Below are 8,134 nucleotides of genomic sequence, written 5' to 3'. Positions count from 1 at the left end.
CAAAACCTGATCTTTATTTATATTTGAAGACATTAGGAAAAAAAATTAAAAAAAAAATCCTACTGCATCTAGATATACATTATATAGGTTATCTATTACAGTGGTGAAGTTATTTTTGTATGTAAATTCACAAAATTAACAAATCCAATATCACTGAATTTTCATCGTTACCTTATGACTTTTAAACAGCGGCATACTACTGTTGCCTTTATTTAAATGTAGCAGCTAATTAAGCATATTATGTTGCGATTGTTCCTGAATCCGAAAGAAGAAAAGCCAAATAGATGTATTTGATAAATAAAAAGGGTTTTTGGCTAAAATTTAGACTAGAATTTAAAAACAAAAAAAACATAAGCTCGACATAGTAATTACGCGCTATTTAAACAGAACGAAGTACAGAGATCGCTGTTAAATTGACGCTGAATTCGAATATTAAAAATGTTAGTTATCATAATATTTTTTGTTAACAATGTTAACCCGCACATTAACAGTACATGGAATATGAAATACACTCATCTTTGGTTTCATTTATTATACGTCTGGCATACATTGAGTTATAGCTGTTCTATATTTAATTATTTCATGTAAGATTAATTATTGAATGATGAATTTGATATCCTTGTATCCCTGACCTAGCTTTTCCCCATATCAACTGATTTAAATGTCATCGACTTGTTGACTACTTCTTAACTAATTATTAGAATTTGCTTGATTTTTTTTTCATTTTTTGAGTGGACATAATATAACTTTCAGATGTACGTCTGATATTGCTATAATAACGTCTTTGATAAAGAGAATCCCTGCATAGGTGCACACACTAACAAACACTTGTTTGTACTTACTTACTCACACACACTTGTTTGTACATACATACTCACCCACACTTGTTTGTACGTACATACTCACACACACACACTTGTTTGTACTTACATACTCACACACACACTTGTCTATACTTATACATCCTGTCATTGTGTTATTTTTCTGTCATTTTTGTATTCTTGTCTTTCGTTTTTGTTGATGTGCTGTATCTATATGCCGTGTTGTGTGTTTTGTTACATATGACGTGGCTCTGTACTTTTACATCCCGTCTTTTTGTTGTTGTGCTATTGTAGATTTTGTATTCTTGTTTTTCATTCTTGCCAATATGCTTTGCTTATATGCCTTTTTGTGCGTCTTAGATACATATTTGTTTGATTAAGATTATATCACAATGTTGACAGATATCCCACGTTGCGACATTTTTGCCTCTTATGTCTGTTTGATTTGTTCATACATCGTTGTCAGTATATATGAATTTGATGCGACTGCCATACAAGTGAACGGTTTGGCTTTAAAACCAGATTTTACCTCCACTTTTTACATAGGAAAATATCTGTATCAAGACGGAAATATGACTGTTGTAATCCATTCGTTTGAATGTGTTTAAGCTTTTGATTATGCCATTTGATTATGGGACATTCCGTTTGTATTTTCCTCGGATATCAGTATTTAAAGGTTGTGAACAAGATCGTTTAAATCATTTAACAAACACACAATCACATTGTATTCTACGTCTGTATTTTTTGCTAAACGATGTCTTTCTGTTCTCATCATTTAACTGAAAAAGCATGTCAAACAACGCGTTTTAAAATCTAGAAATTCAACTGAACCAGTTTTGACCTAATGAGTTCATATATAGCCTACCATACGTGTTTCTACTTACATAATCGTGATTTAACGTATACATGAAATATGAAATACACCCCTCTTTGGTTTCATTTGATATACTTTTGACACTGAACTATACTAATACGAATGATGATAAAATTTATCGAATATTAGCTTTTATCATTTCGTGTGGTTATAATTATTTCATAAAGGATTAAATAACCGTTTACCCATGAAAACCGGATATCGCTGTTTACCAGTAAACAAAGACTTATTAACGGTGCGTGTAGAATTACTCCAAGTATTCTGATTAGATATATATTTATAAGTGGCTGCTGCTTAATGTTCAGTGGTTTTCATTACATGTGTAATAATAAAAATATATTTCTTAGCCAACAATCGTTTACCGATGTTCAAGAAAACTCTTAAACATTTCTTAAACAATTTTGAATGCTAAATAATACAAATTTCCCGAGTGAGTCACATTAACTGAGAACTGAGAGAGTCCATTGGTTTAGCGTCTCCGGCTATATATAAATAAGGAGATGTTGAATGCTTGTCACGCGACAACTATCCACCAGAGTTCAAATGACGAAGAGACAGGTAATTATTGATTAACGTACGGCCTGTAGCAATGAGAAAAACTCATACCATAAAGTCAGCAATTAAATGAAAAGACAATAAAATTTGAAACAATTCAAACGAGAAAAATATAAGTGTCCTTATGCAGTACAATTTCCGAAACACAAATATGACAATTTAAGAAGGTAGACCTAGGTTAAGGGAAATAACTCTTAAAATCATCAGTACGTTTGTGTCAGCACTTTTCATAAATATGTTCTAAGCTTTTTGGATACATAGATTATTTCAAATCTGTTTCAGGTAGATGCTTTTAAAAATTCATTGACGAAACTTGACTTTTACAAACGCATAACTGAGTTAAAGAGTTATCTCCCTAAACCAAGGTCTACCCCTTAAGTTTCATAAAATATGTGGCAATACTTAAAATGTTTGTTGGTGCTGAACATTTCCCCTAACACGAGACATTGGTGTTACAGTACAGTTAACATAAGAACAAACTGTAAAAATAATATAGTATAAATGTATCCGCCGTCAAGGGGCGCTCATTTATTCAACATGTTACGATAGGAAAGATACTCAATTTGTTAGTTGTCAGATCAGGCGGCCATTCTGGTGTTCACCACAAACTATATCTTATTTAATTAAGACAAGCTTAAGACAGGCACGCAGTATTGGTCAACCTATTTGTAATGATGACCGTAAAAACCGGATACCTGGACATATTGAACTTTTCTCAATATTTACGTGTGTTTTTACCGGCCAATCAACATTCCTATAGGAATAAAATGTTTGGTTGTTTCTTAAATTTTTGTCGACATGTATCTTTATTCATATGAATAAAACAGAAGCGTCTGAAGAGGCTTGAAAATAAACAAGTATTATCCACTATATAATTGATGTTCTCTCACTAAATTATTCATTCTGTTATGTAACTATAAGATTTCATTTCAGGCCTATGTAATATAAATTGAAATAGCGATAACACAAATACCGTTAAGTTTGCTTTGTCTTTATCTAGTGATAAATAATGACTGTCAGTTAACAATAGAACTTGACGACACAAACTATGATTTCAGCTTTCCCAATTTGAAATTCATATCTGGTGTAGTTACATTCCAGAAGCGCCTACGTATAGAGTATACATCTGAAGTTGGAAGGTGAAGAAAAAGAAGTTGTTCGTGTAATTTAACTTATTATTGATGTTATGCAATAATGGTACCATCTGCTTCATTTGTTTTAAGCAATGTAACTACATGTACCTTAATTTTCATTTACCAGTAAGTGACTAACAATCAACGTTCATGGTCTAATATTCCATTATCGAGATGTTCACCTTAATCTTGTGTGAAACGAAACAATCGCTGTGAAGTGATACGTGGACTTAATTTAAATAGAAGTATATCACAATCAAGGCATGTAGTTATCGTTTGTTGCTGTGTTACCTATTTGTTTTTCGTTCATTTTTTGTAAATTAATTAGGCCGTTAGTTTTCTCGTTCGAATTGTTTTACATTCCGGTGCTTTCTAAAGCTGACTAAAAGGTATGGGCTTTGCTGATTGTTGGAGCCGTACGTTGACATATAGCTGTTAATTTCTGTGTCATTTTATCTCTTGTGGAGAGTTGTTTGATTGGTAAGCATACCAAATCTTTTTTTTATATATATTCAAGCATATTACTATTGCATATTAGCGTAAGCACCTGGTTATGTTGTATCTGCATGTTTCTTAAATGATGTCAAAGCTATCAGTATATTCTTTTTAAAACCATATAAAGGATTTATATATACTATGAGTTACTAATTTTAGGTAAATCATCTTCGACATCAATAATACGAATTATCTATTTTCAGAAGTAGTTTTTTCAATATAAAAATTAGATGCAGGATGCCAATGCGACAACTTTTAATCAGAGACAAAACAACGCAGAGGATAACAACTATAAACGTCGTTGAAAATATTTTGATACACAAGTAACCATTGACCTTTTCCTATTTCAATCTAAAAAAACTACTTTTTTTTTTTAAATTGAAATTGAATAGAGTATTACTCTCAAAGGATGAGATAAAATATGAGAGTGCACTTTCAGTATTCGTTTAATTTGCATGAAACAAAAATCGGATACTTGATAAAACAGGTTTGAATATATCTGTAAAATTAAAATATTATTCAAGGCTTCGTCGCAGTTTAAGATTCGTTAAACAATGTTGAAAAATTAACAGCATATACTGTTTAAGATTTTGTATCGATTAAAACCAGAAATATTGTAGATTATATAAAAGATGATGCATTGACACTTCCAGTTTAAAGTCAATATCGGTCTCAAATATGAGAGTTAACATATAATGTTTTGGAAGAGAAGAAGATAAGCGGAAGAGTCTAAATAATCGAACCGACAATATCATGTAAAAAACAAAAATACCAAAATACCAAAAAATAAACATGACACAACAAAGAAAAAAAGACTAAACAAATAGATACCCCCCCTCCCCCTCAAAAAAAGAAAAATAATATAATAAAAAACGGGTTTTTTTTCAGGCACTTTGGAAGGAAAAGCAAATTCTTCTCACATTGTGACACTCTTTGTATGGTAAGTCAAATGTTACTTGTTCCATAAATCCCTGTATACATATTTATCTTACCTCCTATTTCTAGGAATATGATTGGTTAAAAGTGTCCGCGTGGACACCGTGTATATTTCATTTTAGGTAAGTAGGGAGGCGGAGCATATCATACACGGTAAGTAGGGGTGTGACGTCCCTGTATATTTAATATTAAGTTAGAGGTGAGGCGGGGCTTATTTCATAAACGGTTAGTAGTGGTGTAACGTCCATTTATATATATATATACACATGGAAAAAAGTATTGCAACACCAAATTGAAATTAAAAAAACGCTTTTTATTTTTTTGTCATATAATTTGTTGAAATAGAACTAGTTCAACATTATTAAAATATCACCTGAGTTTAATCAATAAATATTGACTCGATAAGTTCTTATCTGCACATGCAGCTACTGTACCCGTAAACAGCAAAACAGGTGTTTTTATCTTCATTGTTTTCAATATTTAAAATAACCAAGTTTATAAAGTTATGTGATTGACACCTTGTAATGGGTCCTCCAAAAGTCTTAGCTGCAGAAATAAGGCAAATAATCAGCATAAGAAAAGTAGGAATGTCGCTGTGACAACCGCACGTATTGTTGGTCATCACCATCACACTATAAGTCGTTTGAGAATAAAAATCAGACAATAAACGGTGTTAAAGACCTTCAAAGATCAAGAATTCCCCCTATACCATCTGCTAGGGAAAATCAAGCATAATGAAGGTTGGTCAAAAGAAAAGCCATTGCATACAATACAATCCTAAGAAGAGAGTGGTGGGCATACATAAGCTTTAAACAAGAACTGTTCAAGATCTACTCATCGTTACTGGTTATCGTGCGAGCAGACCATTTCGGGAATCATTGCTTACGAACAGACACACAGTTGTCCGTATCCAATGTAGTGCGGAGCTCGCCAAAATTGGAAATTAGCATCGTGGAGGAAGATCCATTGTTCCAATTGAATTCGGTTCATCTTTCTTGGCCCGTTCGAAGCCCGGATTTGAACCATATCGAGCATATATTGGACACTATTGGGCGTAAAGTGCGCGGAAGGACACCCCAGTTCAAACACGTCATGAAATAAACAATGTCCTTCATTAGAAATGGTTACTGCTACCTTAGCAACAAATAAGTCGATAATGGCAGAAATCAGAAGACGTCAAGAGGCGGTTATTCTTTGGCGTATAACGACCAACCATGATGTGAACAATCATCTTAAGATTTATTTTGAAATGTCTGACATTGTAAAGTTCGACTACAGTAAAAGTTGTAAAATGCATTATTTTGTACAAAAAACACTTCATTTTGTTATTAAAATTGTGATTAGATAAATCATTTTTTTCAAACATTTTTTGTTCTTTTAAATGCCAATGTTTTCATAAACTAGGTTACATATTATTTTACGAATATTTTATCATATTTCATCCAAAATAAGAGGCTGATTTTTCAAGTTTTAAAAAATCAAGGTGTTGCAATACTTTTTTCCATGTGTATATATATATAAAAATGGTACTGAGAAAAAATCTTAAAGGTTTCAACAGACGAAGAAATTGATAATTAAGATTGAAATAAATTCACAAAACACATTTAAACCTATCAAGTTGTTATTCATGTTATTGTTGGCATCTGTTTTTGTAGGATCAATGGCAGAAGTTTCTTAATGCTAACAAAAGACTTACTCATTTTGATAGGTCACTAGTCTAAATTTCACACGTTAAGATAGTCGGTAAAATAAATTCGTTACAAAGTGAGCTAGTGACGTAATACAGTATATTCGCTCTTACCCCAAATGGATTTTAATGACCTCATATTCTACCGTATTAGGTCACTAGCACACTATGTAACTAATATTATCAAAGTTACCAGGCTTATAATTTTAAACGCCATAAGATATCAGATAAGAAAAAAATTATGGTGCACATACTTTATATCAATTCTAAAGTGTTGTATTACAAACATTAAAAACAATTTCTTCCTCAGTTTGAACAAACAATTCGAAAACAAGAGAGTAATATAATAAAATTAAGTGTTATTGGGCTTAACTTAACTTTAAAGAAAAAAAAGACAATCTTGAAAAATAACAAAATAATAACTGGAATATTTAACCGAGGAAATTGCAAAGATACTGGCTACAGTTTCTAGAAAAGGCAACTATATCAGCATGAGCTATCATTGATTTAAAATGCTTTAATCACAAAATAAAAAATACATTCAGTCATAGAAAATGTCACATCACAAATAAAAAAATATAAAAAGATCAAACGAATCTAAAACAACCGTCATATTCCTGACTTGGAACAGGCATTTCCTTTTGTAGAACAGAATATAAGAAACCTCGGAACTCAGATTTTTGTTATTTTTATTTTACTTTTCATGGCTAGTTGAACCTCTCGATTGTATGACAGTTGCGAAGAGATTTTATTATATTGACAACAGCGTGCGAGCAAAATAAACAGACATAATTAGTAAAATTGTCAAAAAGTTTGGATAGCTGCAAACATTGTATGTGTTATCATCTTAATCACTATAAAATAAACAAATATGTCAACAAAGAAATACAAAATGGCATTTATCACTGAACTAGTATATGTTTGCTTAGGGGCCAGCTGAAGGACGCCTCCGGGTGCGGGAATGTCTCGCTACATTGAAGACCTATTAGTGACCTTCTGCTGTTGTTTTGTCTATGGTCGGGTTGTTGTCTCTTTGACACATTCCCCATTTCCATTCTCAATTTTATTTAGAACCTCTATAGAAATAGCACATATGCAAATAAATTGAAAGACAAGAATACAAAAGTATGACCAAAGCACAATTACACAATGGCATGATGTTTAAACATTCAGCCACGACGGAGGGACTTTATCAGAATTGTTCAATGCGTTCTAGTTACTATTATATGTGGCTTCAGGTTACTCTAACATTGACATATACACTCATGTCTCGTAATTTTTATTTTCATTTGTCACTGTAAAAGCAAAAGAAGTTTCAAATTTGCTACAGTTTCATAAACATTTGTTTTAATTTAAAATTATGGCTTCCGATTGTATCAGTATCTTTTAGAACATGGGTAAAAATAATTGTTAAAAATGTAAATTTCAAAGCTGAACAAGTCTTGCAGAGAATTTGTAGATCTTACATTGGTATCTTAAAACACATTCAGAATCCACGTTTTCCATATCTTGAAGTATTTGCGCTTCTTTTTAAGCGCATCTGACGGGTTCGACGGCGGAATCCAAAGACTCTCCTTGAGACATCAACAACTATAGGCCTTGCGCACGTACATCCGACCGGAACATCGATATA

The sequence above is a fragment of the Mytilus edulis genome, chromosome 6 (assembly GCF_963676685.1).
Source record: "Mytilus edulis chromosome 6, xbMytEdul2.2, whole genome shotgun sequence".
Taxonomy (NCBI): Eukaryota; Metazoa; Mollusca; class Bivalvia; order Mytilida; family Mytilidae; genus Mytilus; species Mytilus edulis.
Note: the sequence above shows the minus strand (reverse complement) of the source record.